At 32.6% G+C, this 21084-nt stretch overlaps 1 protein-coding gene across 4 annotated transcripts in view; it reads right to left on the reverse strand.

Annotated features, from left to right (window-relative positions):
- Positions 1-21084, reverse strand: part of msi (RNA-binding protein musashi) — a 278252-nt gene that overhangs the window by 185690 nt on the left and 71478 nt on the right. The window lies entirely within an intron of this gene.

Here is a 21084-nt window from a genome sequence, read left to right on the forward strand (position 1 = left end):
ATCAACAAAACAGTCATAAAAAACACGGACCATAAAATTTATGACAGAAACAAATTGATTAGGTTGTAAAATTAGTATTAAAAATAGACTAAATATGTTACACAGTGTTACACATATTTTTCTCGTAAAATAATAACAGTATCTCGTAATTTTGAAATATGGAAATATTAAAATTTACACTCGATTAAAAGATTGGAAACAATCAAGTAATTGAAAAAATAAATATTGCAATTAAAAAAAATAATATTTAGTTAAAATTAGTTAAATATATTTAGTACAAATAAATAAATTGATTAAAGAACTGTAAAAATGATCTTATTTTTAAACGAATTCGAAAAAGAAGGAGGTTATATGTTCGGTTGTATATATTTTTTTAAATGTGTTCGTCGATTTCTTTGTCAATTATGGGCCGATTTTCAAAAATCTTTTTTATTCAAAAGAGTGCACTTCCGAAATGGTCCCATTGGAACCAAATCAGGACCTGTTGGGGGCAAGGGGGGAAATCGTGGGAAACGCTCAAATTTCAAAGGCACGCACAAAGTTTTCACATATTTACTGTCTAATATTATCAGATATTTGTTTACAATGTTATTGCTGAGCTGATCTGACGAAAAATCGGAAGTAATATAGAGTAAAAACCATTCAGTTTGCTTTTTAAGGACTAACCCTATGGTATGAGACGTTGTAGAAACAAAGAAGGCAACTGTTTGTATGGGGTAACGATTAGAACGTTATGCTCACACGCGAATGTCACGGCTTCGATTCTCAACAGGGCAGCAACTTTTTTTGTTCTAGTTTGATTTGGATCACCTAGTCTAGGTAGCGAACCTCGGGTCGTGAGGTGTTCCTTATTTTAATCATCGATTCATTATTGCTATTTTTCCTCATAAGGGCTGCAGTTTTAGTTGGGCTACCCATTGTAATACTTAATAAAATAACTGTGTAATTTACTGAGCATATATCTAACACTAAAGGGGGAAAAATAAAATATTTTTAACGAAAACATTGAATAGTGAAAATAATATTGTAAATAGATAAGGTTGGTATTAAGTTAAATTGTGTGTATATAGTAGAACATAAAATACGTATAGTAGATAGGTTAAATACGTTTTTGTTTATTTTTATTTAGTTATTTACAACAATTATTAGGTACATATTTATTTTAAAATGTTTTTTTTTGTGTTAAAAATCTAAGTATGATTATTTTTAAATTTTTAGTGAGTTCCTTATTTACTTGTTGTTAACTTCGCACATTCACTTTGTAAGTTCTTCACTGTTATATCAACTTAATCCCATACTAATTCGATAGGAGAGATGTCTGACGATTATGATAGCCATTTCGTTATTTTTTAAATTTAATGTATCGTTTTTGGTCTAGGTTGACAGGGGGTGTACATTGATGAATGTCTAGAAGGAATAGTATACTCCTGAAGTGTCAGATAGACTTCTTTTTTAGTTCTCTATCAATTTGAATCACATGGTCGAGCTTATTGTTACTAAACCATTACGCTACAACCACCATGCTTAAAAATCTGCAAAGTGAATGCTTCTGTTCGAAAAAAAAAACTTCGGCGTGTGAAAACTCGTCTATTTGATCCAAAACTTTAGGTTATTTAAGCTAAAGTTAACATTAAATACTTATACATTATATAACTCCATGTGGTTTGGTTCTCTTCAATCTCATGATTTTTTGGATGTTGTAAAGTAGCTGTATTGCTTTTACGTTGCTGTGATATATCATGTTTGCGTAAATTGATTTGGTTTCTAGGTTATCGTGTAGTTCTTCGTTGATTACGTAGAGATAAAAATTGATAATTAAATGAAGAAATTTGTTTTGGTAGATTGATGTTTTAGTGTAACCCCATATCTGACCAGTAATCAACTTTTTCATCAACGGTTTTACCGAGCCTGGTTACTGGCGTGACTGGGTCCGATATTCACTATTGCCTATAAAGATATTTACAATCACAAACGTAAAGTATATCCAAGCCCCAGTAGGATTCGAACCCGCGACTATCATAACAGTAAGGGAACCATCACTGTATCACCAATCCGATTCAATTTCATTCAATTGCTGGAGGAGTTGCTACACTGTGTGTTGGGTGATGATTGTAATCTATCCTTCGGGATACTCATCGTGTGATTTTATGGAATTCCTGTTCAACTTTTAAAAGTGGTCGTCGGCATAATTACTTCTACCGCTCAATGTACTAAGAATTTGGTTTGTTTCGATGGAGCAATTTGCAGATTTCAAATCGGCGGCCACACAATTTCAGTGGGCATCTATATTCACGTATGACATTAGAACACTGTTTGATTATAATTTTCCAGATGCCCATTAATTGTCCAATATAAACTAGGACGTAATTTAATTAGATTTATTGAAGTGTCGACGCGCCGTTTTTTATTGTCTTTAATAAGGCAAAAGGTTCCTTGATTGATGGTGTGTCGTTTGGACGTCCGCCAGAGGTCTCTGCCAATCGTTTAATTAATTCGAATAATACCCGAAGCTCGACGAATATTTCACCCGGAATGCCGATAGAAAAGCTTTCAGGCCAATTACAGATGGTCACTTTTGGCAGAATCGTTTTCCAATTATGTTAATTTATCGGTCTGGCTTTCGACGCTGCAATTCAATTATACCGTTGTTTTTCCGCCGTATTTGTTTCTTGCGATAACATCGGAAGTCGATTACGCTCAACTATGTAAGATGGGGGGATTGAAGATATTTTCAATATTAGATTGCGAAGTTTAAAGTTTATCAGTCCTCAATTTTAATCCGTTTTCCTTTTTGTATATATCAATTTAACACCAAAACTTGAATTTTAATTTAAAGAGGTATTCTGGAATTTATAAAAGGTCAAGTGAAAAGTCTCCGGCCTGATACATAGATGGCGCTACTAGAATTAAATACATATGTTTTTTAGTTAGCCCTAAGCCTCAAAAGATGCCTGTTTAAATTTGACACCTGTCGGATCATTAGTTTGTGAATTATGGCATTTTGAGTGAAGCAACTTTTGTTACTGTGAAAAATATGGATAAAAAGGAATTTCGCGTGTTGATAAAATATTGCTTTTTAAAGGGAAAAATACAGTTGAAGCAGAAACTTGGCTTGATGCCGAGTTTACGGACACTGTCCCAGGAAAATCAACCATCAAGGATTGGAATGCAAGTTTAGACGTGGTGAAATGAGCACCCAAAACGGTGAACGCAGTGGACGCCCAAGGGAAGTTGTTACCGACGAAAACATTTAAAAAATCCATAAAATGATTTTGAATGACCGTAAATTGAAATTGAATGAAATAGCAGACACACCAAAGATATCAACTGAATATGTACATCATATCATTCACGAATATTTGGGTATGAGAAAGCTCTGTGCAAAGTTGGTGCCATGCAAGCTCACTTTTGACCAAAAACAACGACGAGTTGATGATTCGGAGGAGTGTTTGAAGATGATCAAACGTAATAAACCCGAGTTTTTGCGTCGATATGCGACAATGGATGAAACATGACTCCATTATTTCACTCCGAAGTCCAATCGACAGTCATCCGAGTGGAATGCACACGATGAACCCGCTCCAAAGCGGTCGGCTGGAAAGGTTGACGCCATAACCATGTATTTTGGGATGTGCGTGGAACAATTTTCATTGACTACCTTGCAAAAGAAAGGACCATCAATAGTGACTATTAAATAGCGTTATTGGATCGTTTGAAGGCCGAAATCGCCGGAAAACGGCCGCATTTCAAGAAAAAGAAAGTGCTGCTTCACCAAGACAATAGACCGTGTCACAAGTTAGTGAAAACGATGGCAAAAATCCATGAATTGGGCTTCAAATTGCTGCCTCATCCACCGTATTCTCTAGATCTGGCCCACAACGACTATTTTCTGTTCTCAGATCTCAAAAGAATGCTGGCTGGGAAGAAATTTTCATCGAATGAAGAGATTATCGCCGAAACTGAGGCCTATTTTGAAGCAAAGGACAAATCGTACTACAAAAGTGGTATCGAAAATTTGGAGGGTCGCTTTATTCAGTATATCACCTTTGAAGTTGATTTAAACGAAACTAATTTTGCCAAAAAAATGTGTTTTACTATGGTAGGGGACCTTTCAATTGACCTGTTACATTCTTATATTGTATTAAAGTAAAAAAGCCAAACACGTTTTTTTCGAAAAATTACGGCTGCTCGAAAACACTTTTTGGATTCTTAAAAAATAGCAAAAACTTTATATATATAAAATACATTGAAATGAATACCGATAATTTTATTTATACTTAGATAGACAAGCCTCAGACCAAATTTCAAGCAAATCGTTTCAACAGAACTTGAAATAGAATGAAAACCGACTCGAAAAAACTAATTTAGAGAAAAAAGCGTTTAGTGGTGCCAACAAAAAATAGTCTTTTTCAAATTTCTAGACTAGAACACTCCCTTAATAAACTATATATTAGAAATATTTTTAATCAAATAGAGCGATAGTCGCGTCTTCGAATCCCGCCCGGCTATATATGCATATCAATGTTTTTGATCTTTCATGATTGCACTTGTTAATAGGCAATTAAAATAATAATTTGTTTATACATTAATTTGAGAACATATATATAGGAGAATCCATCGCTCTACAGAAAAATGTTGATATATTAATTAACATTGCTTTTTTTCTGTTGAATATACTTCACATAACTAAAAAAAAAAGAAATTGTTTCTTTTGTGCTATATACACTATTGAATAACTCATATATACATTATTGAAATGTAGATTTAGAAACCACAACATGATTTAACACATCAGTAACATCCTTCTACTAATAGGAATCAAATCAGTCATTCAAGAAACTTACAAGTATTTAAAACTAGTACCGCTATCCCACATACAACCAACATTACAAAAGAAATTACTCCACTATGGTTGACAATAATTAAAAAACTAACATATGTGTATACACGTAACAAAAACAATCTACAATAAGCAGCTGTTTTAATTAAGTTTCGTTTAACCATTAATAAATGTTTCATTTGGTATGGAGTAACAATTGAGATATCAAACGACGTTTGAAACCAAATATATCAAATTACAAATATGACATCATACTATCCGCTCGTGATTGATGGACTCTCTCTAAGCGAGTACAAATAAAGGAGTTTTAAAACGGCGATATTCGCTAAAATGTCCATTACAGCCTACGAAACGATCAAGATAGCCATCGAACCGCTTTCTACCTCTCAGAAATGTATCTGATGACAATGATTCATTGTGTAATCGAATCTGGGTAGATGTCATTCGTGTTCTACGTAATTTAGTTGGCATTGTTTACGCAAATATAAATGTACATTAGAGTTTAATTAATTCTTGTTAATAGTTTAGTTAATAAAGCGAATAAAAATGTGCAGATTGTTTTAGGCCAAGGAAATTAGATGACACATTAATTTATAAGTCAACTAGCGACCCGCCCCGGCTTCGCACGGGTGCAATGCTGATACTAAATTAAATACACTACAGAAAAAATATGAACGTTGTATATAAAAACATAGCGGCCCGCTCCGACTTTGCACGGGCATAAAATATATATGCCTATGTCACTCAATGAAAACATGATTAAAATCGGTCCAGTATTTTTGGTTCATTCATTACTGCCATTGGCCTGCACGCATTAAATTTGGAGTAAAACAATTCCTCTTCCCCTATACTTACTATGAAGATTTCCTGCTATCTTTGGAATATCTAAATTCATACAATTTTTATTACATTACACATTTTTAAACGCAAATTTTAAATTTGTAATATCTCCGAAAATATTTGTTTAATTTACATGCTGTAAGGAACCATATTGATCTATATTAATTGAACACTGTATTTAAGGTACTTAATTCGATAAGGATTAATGCCGTATTGCTTAAAATAGCTTCGTAAATAAGCCATTTTCTCACGTAAAAAGTAAACAATAAAAATGGTTAATGTGGGTTATCCCTAAAAGATAAACATATACCATCGCGGACTTTTTTGTAGACCTTTTTATGGTGTACAATACTGTAGTACATTAATTTGATCTAAGTCGTAGGGTTAGGCAGCGTTTTTGCTAATTGCTAAATAAGCCTAAAAAAATAGGTTAATTTACGACATCACGTTAGAAACGTCTAAAATTAGCAATGTTGCCTTAGTATATTATGCATGTATTATACATATAAACCTTCCTCTTGAATCACTCTATCTATTGAAAAAAACCGCATCAAAATCCGTTGCGTAGTTTTAAAGATTTAAGCGCACAAGGGGATATAGGGACAGAAAAGGCGACTTTGTTTTATACTATGTAGTGATATTTTGTATTTAGAGTGTGGTTTAGAGTGGTTTCGAGACAGTCCATTAAAATCGGAGGTGCGCACTGTAGAAATACACATGCAAAATTACTGAGCTTCACAAAGACAACACGTAATGGTGCTTTCAAATTTAAGTTAGGTATTTTAAAAAAATGTAGCAATAGTATGTTGAAAAATATGATTAAACATTAAATAAATTCACTAGTTTTGGAGTGAATCTACTAAAGAGTTATTGATAATAACAATTGAATTAGAAATATTTTTTTATAACTTAATATTTGTTATTTTTATTAAAAAAATATTAATATGATATTACTGATTGTTACTGACTAACTTATAATTTCTGTGTGCAATGACTTAAAACTAGGTACATATCTAGGAAGACTCATTGAATAAAATAATAGTAGCACTTCAGTATTTTTATCAGTTAGTTTACTATACTACACAACTACACAAGATCGTTCACACAAGAGTCTTTCCTCATGTTTTATGCGAATCTCTTAATTTTCTCTATGATAGCCAAAATCCCAAGGTACTATAGGACCTGGGTGAATCTGCAGTATTATGTTGATGTTACTTCTCGCAGAAGATCTCCGTAACTAAATTCCACAGGTTCATATAGGATGTAATTTCTGATTGTATAGCACCAACTTATTTTATATGGATAATTTAGATTTTCTTGCAAATAACCGGTACATCTTAATTGTATTTTAATTCGAATTATTTTCTTTTTTTTATGGTCCTTCGAACCAAGGTATTGGTTCTGTTGCTGCTGCATGGTATAATAGTATTATTCATATTTATTGATCATGAATAATTTGGTTCATTGCAATGTAAACAAATGTAGCTAAAGTAATATTTTCTATTCGTGGTATGTCACATGTACAGAGTAAGTAAAGGACAAGTGACAAGTGACACATTAATTAATAAGTCAATATTTTGTATTTAGAGTGTGGTTTAGAGTGGTTTCGAGACAGTCCATTAAAATGGGTGGTACACACTCTAGAAATACACATAAAAAGTTACTGAGCTTCACAAAGACAACACGTAATGGTGCTTTCAAATTTAAGTTATGTATTTTAACAAAATGTAGCAATAGTATGTTAAAAAACATTATTAAATATTAAATAAATTCACTAGTTTTGGAGTGAATCTACCAAAGAGTTATTGATAATAACAAGTGAATTGGAAAGATTTTTTTTATAACTTGATATTTGTTATTTTTATTTAAAAAAATATTAATATGATATTACTGATCGTTACTGACTAACTTATAATTTCTGTGTGCAATGACTTAAAACTAGGTACTTATCTAGGAAGACTCATTGGCCCGTATTTAGTCTCTTATAAAATAATAGTAGCACTTCAGAATTTTTATCATTTAGTTTACTATACGATACAACTACGCAAGATCACTCACACAAGAGTCTTTCCTCATATTTTATGCGAATCTCTTAATTTTCTCTATGATAGCCAAAATCCCAAGGTATTATAGGACCTGGGTGAATCTGCAGTATTATGTTGATGTTACTTCTCGCAGAAGATCTCCGTAACTAAATTACATAGGTTCATATAGGATATAATTTCTGATTGTATAACACCAACTTATTTTATATGGAAAATTTAGATTTTCTTGCAAATAACCGGCACATCTTAATTGTATTTTAATTCAAATTATTTTCTTTCTCTTTTTATGGTCGTTCGAACCAAGGTATTTAGCATTGTTGCTGCATGGTATAATAGTATTATTCATATTTATTGATCATGAATAGTTTGGTTCATTGTAATGTAAACAAACGTAGCTATAGTAATATTTTCTATTCGTGGTATGTCACATGTACAGTGTAAGAAGAGTCCTGCTTTTGTTTCTTTATTATTTAATAGTTAATACATTAATACGTTAGCCTGATACATTTCAAACCGCTGTTTATTATTACTCTGATTGAACATTCCGAAGCCAGGTAGAACAGATTGCGTCTCTTCGAATAGTAACGATAAAATGGAGGCCCCCTCTTACCAGTAAAATTCGTTGCAAAGGTAATAATGTTTACTGTTAAATATTAATTTGCTGAGAATTTTATTGAAAATATTTTTGACATGTTGCAGCTGCACTGAAAATTAGTATCGACACGGTCATTGAAATATCTTTTATTATTTATAAAATTATAATATATATAATATAAATATTTATAAAAAGAGTGAGTAGTTTTTCAATACAAATTATTATAACTGATTACTTAATTGTAGTTTTAAGTTCTTCGATAATATATGCATAGATCTACTGTAATGTTAAAATAAATTTTATTAGATGACAGTATTTTTATTTAATTATTTTATTTAGATTAGATTTTATTATATGCCAAAGCCAAGCTGAACTAAAACTTAAAGTTGATACGGCATCATTGCGACGTTTTGACGTCAAAAATTTAGATGACGTATGTTCGAAAGTTCTTTGGATAGATTATATGTAAGCATACAAAATAATCATATAAAATAACTGAAAGTTTAATGTAAGAGTAAATGTTCTTTTAAATTTTTCATTTAAAAGTTGTATGAACCTTAAAATTGCATTATTCGATAGACTAAAAATTGTATAAATATAATTATAATTTGTAAGAACTGACATAGATAATATCTGGCATAGTGTTATCGATGAATAGACTATTAAAATTAAAAAGGCTAATGCATATAATAAATTGATCTGATGAGGTAGCAAGTCCAAGTATATTTTAACTAGTTTTTGAAGTGTTATTTTGAAATTATTTTTAACAATTCAATGAATAATTTATTTTGAACCAATTATTTAAAGATGAAAAATAATATATATAATAATAATATATACTGCATATATAATATATACTGCATATATATATACATACTTAACAAGTTAAAATTTATAAGAATTTGTTGTCAACTAATCAACAGTTATAACTGCTATAAATGGCACCAGAAGATAAAGAACATAATATAATTTACAATCATTCTAGCCCAAGCTTAGATTTTTCCACATAAACTAACCTATACATTTATAATTTAATATTTTAAACAATATAGCTCTATGACGTCCAAATTTAAATACAAACACATTTGGGAACATATTTTTTCGTAGAAATACTGATTAGTTGAGAACATAGTGACCCATATGGTGTATAGTTAAATTTCTACAATTAAAGCTACGTTTGAACTAAAATAACAACCTGTAGCGACCTTGAGGCATGTCGAATTTTACATAGTGGAATAACGGTCTACAAAATACCCAGAAATATAATCTCAGATGTTCAAGACGGGCGGGGTGCCAGCAGCGCCAACTAGAACCCGATAACGAATAGCTGGCAACCCCGAGACGTTTATCTGGGATGTTAGTGAAGGGGATTACCATTTATTCAGTACCCGACCATCGTTTGGTTTAGACGTGCCACCATCGACTGCCCAAGCCTCATCCCCAGGTAACACCCTTGCCAGCCTTTTTTTATCATTTGTATTTTTACATTTTTATATTACTTCAATAAATAACGATCACATAATGTAAACACCACTGATTCATTTCCTTTTACCTCCATTCTCCGAGCCACATCATTTACCCTAAAAACTTATTTCTTCGTATTTCGTTTCATAGAAAATTACAACAATTTTCTATTTAGTATTATTGATATGTTCAGTGTACAGAGACGCCAATCACGGAACGCCAAAAATTTCATTGTCGACATTCATTCCTTGATATTTTATTTGAAGAAGCGAAGTCTATGAAATACTACCGCATGAAATTTATGGTGATGCATTATAAATATTCTTAATTGTCGCTTTTGGTTTCGATTTAAAAGTGTTTGTGAAGATGTTTTTAAATATTTAAAATATACTTAGTACTTAGTTATAAAAGTTTATTAAAAATATTGATTCTTTATTGATACCATAATTTTCTTGGCTGTTGCAAAAATATATCGATACATTTAAAGACAAACATCGATATTGTTTAGTCTTCGATATATCGATATTAAAAAAATGCTATTTAAGGTAATGATTTAAATTAATTACATCTTACATTAGATATGCTTAGTACAATCTTAATATACAACTTAATTTATTAATACTGTTCTGTTTTATCAATGCATAAACAAGGTGAGTACAGGATAAATACATCAGTATGTAATATCTCAAAGAAAATATTCGTCACGAAATTGAAGAAATTCAGTCTCAAATGTTGCAGGATGTCATGAAAAATGCCTTAAAAAGAGCCGAAAATTATATAGCGGACCGCGGTCACCATTTAGCCGATACAATTTTTCAATCATAACGAAAAAATAAAATGAAAGACCCAATAAACTTTTTATGAAAACCAAACTTACTTATCTGTTCTTTGAACAAAGTTATAGGCAATCAAAATGGTAGCAGGAACGCAAGAAAAAGCCAAGTTTGTCAGTGATGTGTGTAGTGAAGTTAATTTTTATTACAACTTTTAATATCATTTCCGTTTTTCTAACTACAAACTACAAACTACAAAAAGACATGACATTTTCACACGCAAAATATTGCGATGCAGTTATTATTATTTACATTTAAGAAAATTATGATGTCTTTTGTCTAAATGTCTTCAATGTTTTGTATGCATTTTTGAGAGCCCTTAAGGCCCATACTCCGTCCATGGGAGAAGGTCTTGCTCGCCCCGATGATTTTAACGAATGCAGGGACGGGTATTGCTGAAATAATCTTCTCAGCCACCATCAAGAACCCGAAGGAGGAGCTTCCGCAATAAAGAGACGATATATCGACAGTGAACAGCACGATTATTCGGTAAGTAATAGTCAACCAGAACAGAAGAAGCACGGGAAAAAACAATCAGAACAGAATTAGCGAGAATAAGAGAACTAGACAGAATTAAGAACAAAAGAAAATTCAGAACAGTCAGAATTCAAGAGAAGGAAGAAAACAATCAGTCAAGTCAGCGGATTAAGACCGGAACAGTAGAATTCTTACGTCGTGTGCAAAACCAAACAGACGACTAGCCAGACGATTTAACATCTTTCATTTTATATATTTTCTTTATCATTTATTTGAATAAAATCTCGTCTTTGTGAATTAATTTAGGCAAACAAGAGAAAATAAATTGTATTTCATTTGCTACATGAGAGAAAACATTCCTTAACAACTCGACATAAAGGTTCTTCGCTATAGCAACTATAATAACATTGAAGATCCTCGGCTTAAACAGAGTATAATTTTATTTCGGAAACAGTACAAAATAATATAAAACGTATAGAAGGCATATTTGATGACAATTTTCCAAGAAATGTTGATGATATTCACAAAGAAATCGAAATATTTTGAAACAAAAATTCAAGGAACACGTGATTTATATTCGGTTTTTTTCTCGCTCGACCAGCAAAACGTGTATTGAATCTAATTCGCGCTACAACTACGAAACTGATGTGTTAAAACGGTCGAATCCATTCATACTCACATACTTTCAGTTCTTCAAAATAACAGCAGAACAAAAAAAACAACTTACATTTTCTATCGACCGGCGTAATATACATAAACACCCACTTGTTAATTTCTGTAGTGTAACAATAAGGCTGTTTATTACTACCTGGTATTATTTTTCTTCGGTTAACACCTCCGTCGAGCGCTAATTATCCCATTCAAGTCGCTTTGAACCGTTCTGGTAAATTTAAATAATAATAGGCTTAAACCTCGAGGAAGTGCGCCAAATATAACTGAGAAAAAAAAAGCGAAACAAAGAACGTTTCTGCTACGATGGAACGTCACTAGCTGAAGCGGACTAATTACGACCTTGAACCGCGAACGATTTCGACTCGCAGGGTACCACCGGAACCGATGTCGTTGTATTGCGCTGACCTCGTGGTTCAAAGTCACCAAATGCGGTACGGCGTTGTGCGATCGCTCTCCCGAACAGATGCGGTAGGATTTGCAGACACACACACGTATAGATACAATGGTTCCACTCGACAACTGAATAATTTGTCATGGGAACTGGGTTTTATTAATATCGAAGGTTTCATTTTGGAACAAACGAAAATGATTCAACGAATATCAGTAGCTTGAAAGTTGGTTTAAAAAATGGTTTAATTTTCGTATAATACATTTAATGTTGGTTTAAAGTTCACAGGACCGAATTGCAACAGCATTAGCTTAGGTTGCACAGTATATTTTTTGTTTAATGGAAACCGGCTGCTTGGCTTTAGTTCATGCGTCAGGAATTTTATTTAATTCTAACTCTAATTTAAAAACAGTTAGTTTATCTTAAATCAATTTAGTTTATTTTAAATTAATTATTAATTGAAAACCAAGAAATGATATGTATTAAGTCAATATAGTAAGGAAAGTTATTCTTTTTACACTAATATTCGGTTATTTAGTGAAGCCCTTTGATTATCCGAATGAGATAGGTCTACAATACGACAATTAATTTACCCTAACAGATTAATTGAAAACTCCCCGGCCTACCAAAGTAAAACACATTTTATTAGCAAAATTTGTTTTTTTTTTTCTTCAACATAACTCCCTTCAAGGGCGATACCGACCCCCCAACTTTTCGATACGATTTTTGTAGACGATTTGTCCTTTGCTTTAAAATAGGCCTCAGTTTCGGCGATCACCTCTTCATTCGACGAAAGTTTCTTCACAGCGAGCATTCTTTTGAGATCTGAGAACAGGAAATATTTGCTGGAGGCCAGATCTGGAGAATACGGTGGTTTAGGAAGCAATTCGAAGCCCAATTCATGGATTTTTGCTATAGTTTCCACTAACTTGTGACATGGTGCATTGTCTTGGTGAAGCAGCACTTTCTTTTTCTTCAAATACGGCCAATTTTCGGCGATTTCGTCCTTCAAACGGTCCAATAATGCTATGTAATAGTCGCTGTTGGTGGTCCTTCCCTTTTCAAGGTAGTCAATGAAAATTATTCCAGGCGCATCCTAAAATACAGACGCCATAACCTTGCCAGCCAACTGTTGCGTTTTCCCATCAGCGTATGCTGCCATGTTTCATTCATTGTCACATATCAACGCAAAAACTCAGGTTCATTACGTTTGATCATCTTCAAACACTGCTCCGAATCATCAACTCGTCGTTGTTTTGGTTAAAAGTGAGCTCGCGCGCCATCCACTTTGCATAGAGCTTTCTTATACCCAAATATTCGTCAATGATATGATGTACACGTTCAGTTGATATCTTTAGAGCGTCTGCTATTTCATTCAATTTCGATTTACGGCAATTCAAAATAATTTTGTGGATTTTTTAAATGTTTTCGTCGGTAACAACCTCTTTTGTAACAACTACGTAAGGCATCACATTTCCGATTTGTTTGAGGGTACCCCAAGACGAGCGACGTCCTGCTACACCTTGGATGGCAGCTGATCCCGTAAGACTCCTCACTCATGTTGGGATCCCCATCTCATAAGCAGTCCCTGGGCGGTTGATTGCGTGATACCGGGTAATTTTTTATGGTTGTTCATTACGGTCACCATACTAGCAACTAAAAAATAAAAATTCTAAAGATAACCATCATATCTCATTATATCTCTTTCTCTAATTTTCATAATGTTAAAATTAAGTCGGATTACATTTACGCCGACTTTATACCAACCACATTTTACCCAAAACCTTTCGGTTTTTATATTTATTCTTGATGGGTTTTATTTTTAATAGTCTTTTATTTTAAATTTGCAACTCAGTCCTTGTGGTTTTAACTATTTCCGTATTCGGTTGTTCATAATTTTTTTATGTGGCTTTTGCCTGATGAACGTTTAGCTATTTCTTATCATTATAATCATATTTCTTCTAAATGAATGATTTTAAACTTTAGCTCGATAAATTAAGCAGCCGAAGTCCAATTGATTTTTGTTGAGGATTATGCGGAACAAATTCTATAAAAATAATATGTTCAAATATTGCTGGATAATAACAAGGATGAATAATTTGTCATATTCCTTCATCATCATATTCCAGTGGCCAAATCTATTATCACTACTAACAGTAAGTCACAGATCATATAATATATTTGAAATGTTTGAGAAAGCTAACAGACATTTTTAGTATGCGACACACATATTAACTTCACATAACATAACTAGCCTAAAAAAAGGTGATCTGGGTAAGATATTGGGCAAATTTGAAATCCCTCAAAACCTATTTAGAAACATTTATATGAAGAGTTTTATACCACCAGAGCTATACACGCATATGGCATACAGGTAAGGTGATTAACCTTTATAAATACCTTTTTATTACCGGAAATTAACCAATCCTTTGTTGAGGCTATCCCCAAAATGTCAGATTTCGAATGTCGAATATATTGACATAGATAGTAGATAGTAGTGTAACGGTAAACAATATTCACAATGACATATAGTTACAACTATTAAAAATTTCAGTTAAAACAATAAAAACATCAGTTGTCACAAAATAAATACCCAGAAGAACTTATTATAATGTATTTAAGGTCATATTAGCTGTTATTATAAATTTAACTAATACTATTGTAATAATATTTGATGCATTGAGATAGTAGTTTATTAGATGGTTTGGAGATAGTCATTTTAGATAACAATCTGATGCATATTTTTCTATCCAAAACTATTAGCTGCTGATAATAAAATATTAAGTTTCCATAGTTAATACATTTTATTAATTCAATTTATTTATTATATATGTTTTGAGGTCAAGGTAATAGACCAATATTCTTTTTTAAATAGCTAAAGAAAGTGATTTCTTATTACTGTCTGTTTGGGTGCGTCTATAAAAATAAATGGGATTGGTTATTTAATGATGTATATAGTTACGTTTTCGTGAATATTGTCTACATAAAGTTAAAGTTACTATTGGAAAAATTCTCTATTACTATGTAAAAATAACTATATTAACCAAAGCTCCAGTCCAGTTAATTCACTCTGTCAATTTGCCGACATAATATAAAGAGTGTTTGTTAAAGAGTTATAAGGTGAAAAAAGAAGATAAAGACAAGGACAGTTATCAGTACCAAAGGATCTATACAAGTAAAAACATAAATGATAGTGATTCAATCATTGAAAAAATGGATACCAAATAGTCTGACCGAAATGAAAAATTCTTTGTCTTCAATGTGTTAGTTGTTAGCTATCAGTTATGTAAGATCTGTGTAAGTAATTTAGTGATTGTAACATAAAGTACTAATAAGGTAAAGTAAAATTTATACTTCAGTCATAAATGGTAGTTTTCAGGAATCGCGGCTTAAAATAAATTATAATTTAATATGGTTACATTATCAGCAAATATTTCAGTACCATCAACAGCTACATCTTTAGTATGAATTGCGTCAAAAGAATATAACTAAAAAATATGAAACAAACCAAAATTCTTACGAGTTATAAACATTAAAATACAAATAATATTTGATATAAACTATTATTTCTTCATGTCAATAACTTTTGAATAAAAAAAAATAAAAAACTTAATGTATTTCATAATTATACATCGAAATAACAAAGTGTCCTAACATTTTCTATGAATGATTATATATTACAGATTTTATACGAGAACGAAAAAGTTCTGCAGCATCTGTTCACAGACGACTAAAATATCAACAATGCCGCTGATGATTCATAATATTATTTGGCTCTGTTTAAGCGTAACAAACAGGACTATAGACATAGTTATGTAATTGCACTTATAAAAAGAAAAAGTTAAGCTGTTTTAAACGATCAAAAGCACAAACTTTCGCAGGAGGTATTCAAAAAATGAAATTTTACTAATAAGTAATAATAAATAATACATAACATTATTGGAACATTATAATGTATCAAGATAGCGGGGGGTTGTCGAATATGCAATTTAATTTTTTGATAGGTTTAACACTATCTAGATTAACGTTGAGACGTTTCAAAATTACTTTCTTGTTTCTCTGAATAACGAATGAATTTTTAGTATTCAGTTCAAAAACATTCATAGTAGTCAAAAATGAGATATCGTTAAGTTGTAGTAACTTATAACAAACTAACCACAGCTGATCCCAACATGGTGTTTCCAATACAGCATAAAGAAGGGATGCCGAATATATATATATATATATATATATATATATATATATATATATATATATATAACTTTTTTTCAAATGATATAAATATTTTTGGTGGATATATCAATATTTTAGTCGGTCCATGTTTTCGATATATTTTTAAAAAAATATCGATATCAGATTTCTCCCCACCTAGTGTTTTTGAAATAGAGTATCGAACTTTTTTGAGAATTCTACAGGACCCCCCCCAGGAATATAGATATTGTTAAAAAGATGTATCGTTATTTTTAAAAATACCTATATATCGAGATATTTCTATGCGGCTGACGTCCATTTTTAGAACTTGATGTATAATAATGAGACGAAAATGGAACTTTGAACGTTATATGACTAGTGTCTGTATAGACTGTAGACTGTATGATTCAAGAATACCAAATTGGAAGCTGTTATATGTAGAATTTTTTAATTAATTACATCCTACATTAGATATGCTTAGTCCTTTTACTTTACAAATTAATTTATTACTACTGTTCTACTGTACTTTGTTCAACTCTGTTCCCTAATTTCAAGGATGTAATTTACCTTATATTCAGATTACTCTCTTGATGCTGGAGTAGCTTCTTTTGCAGAAACTTCTTCAATTATATTCCGGGTTTGGATTTTTTTCAGAATTGTCGCGCCTAGTGTTAACAATACTGGAGTATGATCAGATGATCGCACATTCTCTCGATTTGTATTTGATTTTATACGATGCCTTTTGAAACGTAAAAGTCCGGTAGGTCTGATACTTTATTACTGCCGGTAGGCCAGTAACTGGATTCACGCCCTAAATAACGGTTACAATTAGTAATATTTATTGCTGCGAGTAATTCGTTTTCTTTTCTAGGAGTTATTAATCGTGAACTCCTGGCTGTCCCCTCAAATAATAAACCTTCGGCTAAATTTTAAAAATAAATCTATGTATTGTTGTGTTATTTTGTGTCTTGGTGGACTGTATATAGCTCCTATGTTTATTTCAGCACCGCTCATTTCAATGCTAACTACCGTAGCTTGAATTTCTTCTTTTTTGATCTCATCTTATTGGAACTGCCATATATTTTGTTTTATAATTTGAGCTGTTCCACCTCGAACACGTTCGCTAAGGTATATTGCCCAGTATGCATTATAAATCCGTATTTTAATGTAATTTATTTAAGAACAATATTTGTTCTCAGAAATAACAGGTGAATTGAAAAGTCCCAGGTCTTCATTCAACGAAAATTTCTTCCTAGTGAGCGTTCTTTTGAGATCTAATAACAGGAAATAGTTGCTGGGGGCCAGATCTGGCGAGTACGGTGGATGATGATGGCAATTCGAAGCCCAATTCATGGATTTTTACCATCGCTTTTACTGACTTGTGATACGGTGCACTGTCTTGGAGAAGCAGTACTTTCCTTTTCTTCAAATGCAGCTGTTTTTCGGCGATTTCGTCCTTCAAACGCTCCAATAACGCTATGTAATAGTCGCTGTTGATGCGCCTTTTCATATCCAAGGGGTCCCGTCCATTTTCAAGGTAGTCAATGAAAATTATTCCATGCGCATCTCAAAATATTTTGAAGCGGGTTCATCTTGTGCAGCCGACTCGGATGACTGTCGATTGGACTTCAGAATGAAATGATAGAGCCATGTTTCATTCATTGCCACATATCGATGCAAAAACTCGGGTATATTACGCTTGATAATCTTCAAACACTGCTAGCCTTGTGCGGCACCCACTTTGCACAGAGCTTTCTCATATCCAAATATTCACGAATGATATGATGCACACGTTCAGTTGATATCTCTAGAGTGTCTGCGATTTCATTCAATTTCAATTTACGGCCAATCAAAATCATTTTGTTTGATTTTTTTAATGATTTCTTATCAACCTCTTTTAGGCTTCCACTGCGTTCACCGTCTTCGGTCCTCATTTCACCACATCTAAACTTAGCACACCAATCATTGATGGTTGATTTTCCTGGGGCAGTGTCTCGGCATCAAGCCAAGTCAATTTATACACGCATCTTCGGAGGGTTAGGGCTAACTAAAAACATGGATTTAGTAGGGTCATCTATGTGTCAGACCAGGAACTTTTCAATTGACCTGTTCGTTCTACATCACGAACTCGGTGATTTAGCCCTTTTGCGTCCCACGTTATAATTCTTAAGTACGAATTACTCATTTTATTTTCTCATCCCAAAACAAGAGGATTTTTCTAATTTTGTTTACTTTGTTTTTTAATTGACCGAATTTGTGTCGCACTACAGTCACATTGTTGGGTCGTTTGTTATAGTTTCCTGCTTTTTTTACTTTAATTTGTTTATCGTTAGATATTTTGTCGCTGTTTCTTCAAGTTCTTTATTTTCAACGGCGGATGGTTTTGTAGAGTTTTGAGGTTTGTCGAGTTGTCTTAATCGTTGTACAGCTGTCATTTTATTTGGCTGAAGTTCTTTTATTTTCCTCTGGTACACTGGACACCCTTTACAATCGGCAGTGTGTCCTTTTTCATTGTATAATGTACATGTCGCTACGTTATTCCGCTACTTGCATTGATTTGTATGATATACGTATAATAATGTTATAATAATTCTATATAAAAGGCGTTGATAGATTTATGGTCTGAAGAATATATTTTTCAACTGAATTGTTACATGTAAAATAATTAACTACTACGAATTATTGGTCCCAATTTTAATTCCCCGCTCTAATAGATAAAGCTCGTTAACTAAAACCGAAGACACTCCATCGACAGTATCTTTTTTTGACAGCCAATTCCAACCCTCCCTCGTCGAAAATAATTTATTACGCAGTCATCGACGACACAATCGACCGTCGAACTAATTGAAGCAATCATTGCGTCCGTTCGATTCGTCGTCGCCCGCCAAACAAAAAAGAAGTATCCTATTACGACCGGGGAATCTTCCAGATTGTGATCCGGTTCCCTGATGAGGTAAGGGGGCCAAGGGCACGATCGTGCGGTGAGCGCGTAGTCCCCGAATTGCCTCGAATTAATCAAGGAGTCTTCCCCTCCGGGATAGGTAGGTAGATGATAATAAAGGGCCGCAACTAGAAAGAGGCCGGAAACTTTTTTAAGAAATGATCTGGAGATATTTTTTGTCGGTTTGGGAGTGATTCGATATGGCTGGTTAAGTTGGGGTATTTTTTGCGATGAGCCTAACGATGGTTATTTGGTCCAAGAAAAAAAAAAGAACATAAAAATGGCCCTGGCTTGATAAAAAATGGAACAATAAGTGATTCGAGAAATGCGCCACGAATTTTTCTTCGAAAATATTGCCGATAAATACGATAAACAGTTAATCTGAACATACATCCTCTAAATAAATGTGATACTGAAAGACCATAGAATGATAGATAGTATTATGATTATAAGAGAATGGGTAAGATTATAACAAGCTGTTCTCAGTTTTCGACTTTTTTGGAAGAGCAATGCTTATTGTTAAAATAATATATACCATATTAGCGTCCTTCAAATAATATCAAATTATTTATTATTATATCACGAGTAATATGACAAAGTCATGATAAATGAGAAAATAACTGGTTAATTGAAAAGTCCCCGGTCTAACACATAGATGGCGCTAATAGAATTAAATCCATATGTTTTTAGTAGCATTACGTTAGACAAAAAGCAAAATACATTAGAATCAAAATAAAACAACTATACTGGTTAGTCGGAAGATACTCCCAACTTGATCTAAAATCAAAAAGGTTGATCTATAATACAATTATAAAGCCAGTTAGGACCTATGGGGTGCAAATATGGGGTTGCAGTAAAAATTCAAATCAACTAGTCATACAACGCTGTCAAAACAAGGTTCTTCGATTGATTACCAATGCCTATCGCTGTGTAACCAACGAAGAACTGCACGATGACCTGGAAATCAAATGGATTTGCGAAGTTATCCAAGATTTCGTCTTGAAACACGAAAGAAGACTACTAAATCATACTAACGTGGACGCAATACAACTGCTGGACAGCGCGCAGAATGTCAGGAGATTGAAGCGAACAAACTTATATAAAGTGTATTTATACAAACTTATATAAGCCCATACGAACTTATATAAAGTGTATACATTTAGTGTAAACTATAGCTATAAGTTAATAATTAATAAATAATTATAATTTTATAACTGAGAAATACATATTGATTTATATATATATATATATATATATATATATATATATATATATATGTATGTATTTTCTCGCACTCGTTTTCCTTGTTAATTAATCTGAGTACATAGGAAAAGTAGTAATAAATTAATTGTAAATTAAGATTGTACTAAGCGTATCTAATAAAGATAAAAATAATTATAAAAAAGGTTTTTAGCCCTAAGCCTCAAAAGATGCGGGTATAAATTTGACAACTGTCGGATCGTTAGTTTGTTTTGTTTTATCATTATATTGTTTTTTGAAGGGAGAAAATACAGTTGAAGCAAAAACTTGGCTTGATGCCGAATTTCCGGACACAGCCCTAGGAAAATCAACCATCAAGGATTGGTATGATAAGTTCAGACGTGGTGAAATGAGCACCATTTTTCTTGAATAGAAGACGGTGAACACAGTGGACGCCCAAAAGAGCTTGTCACAATTCAGTGAAAACGATGGCAAAAATTCATAAATTGGGCTTCGAGTTGTTTCCACGTCCACCGTATTCTCTAGATCTGGCCCCCAGCTACTATTTACTGTTCCCAGATCTCAAAAGTATGCTCAC

Source organism: Rhynchophorus ferrugineus, unplaced genomic scaffold (assembly GCF_030347505.1).
Source record: "Rhynchophorus ferrugineus isolate W39M unplaced genomic scaffold, kcgeb_rfMv2 rfM2, whole genome shotgun sequence".
In the NCBI taxonomy this organism is placed as follows: domain Eukaryota; kingdom Metazoa; phylum Arthropoda; class Insecta; order Coleoptera; family Curculionidae; genus Rhynchophorus; species Rhynchophorus ferrugineus.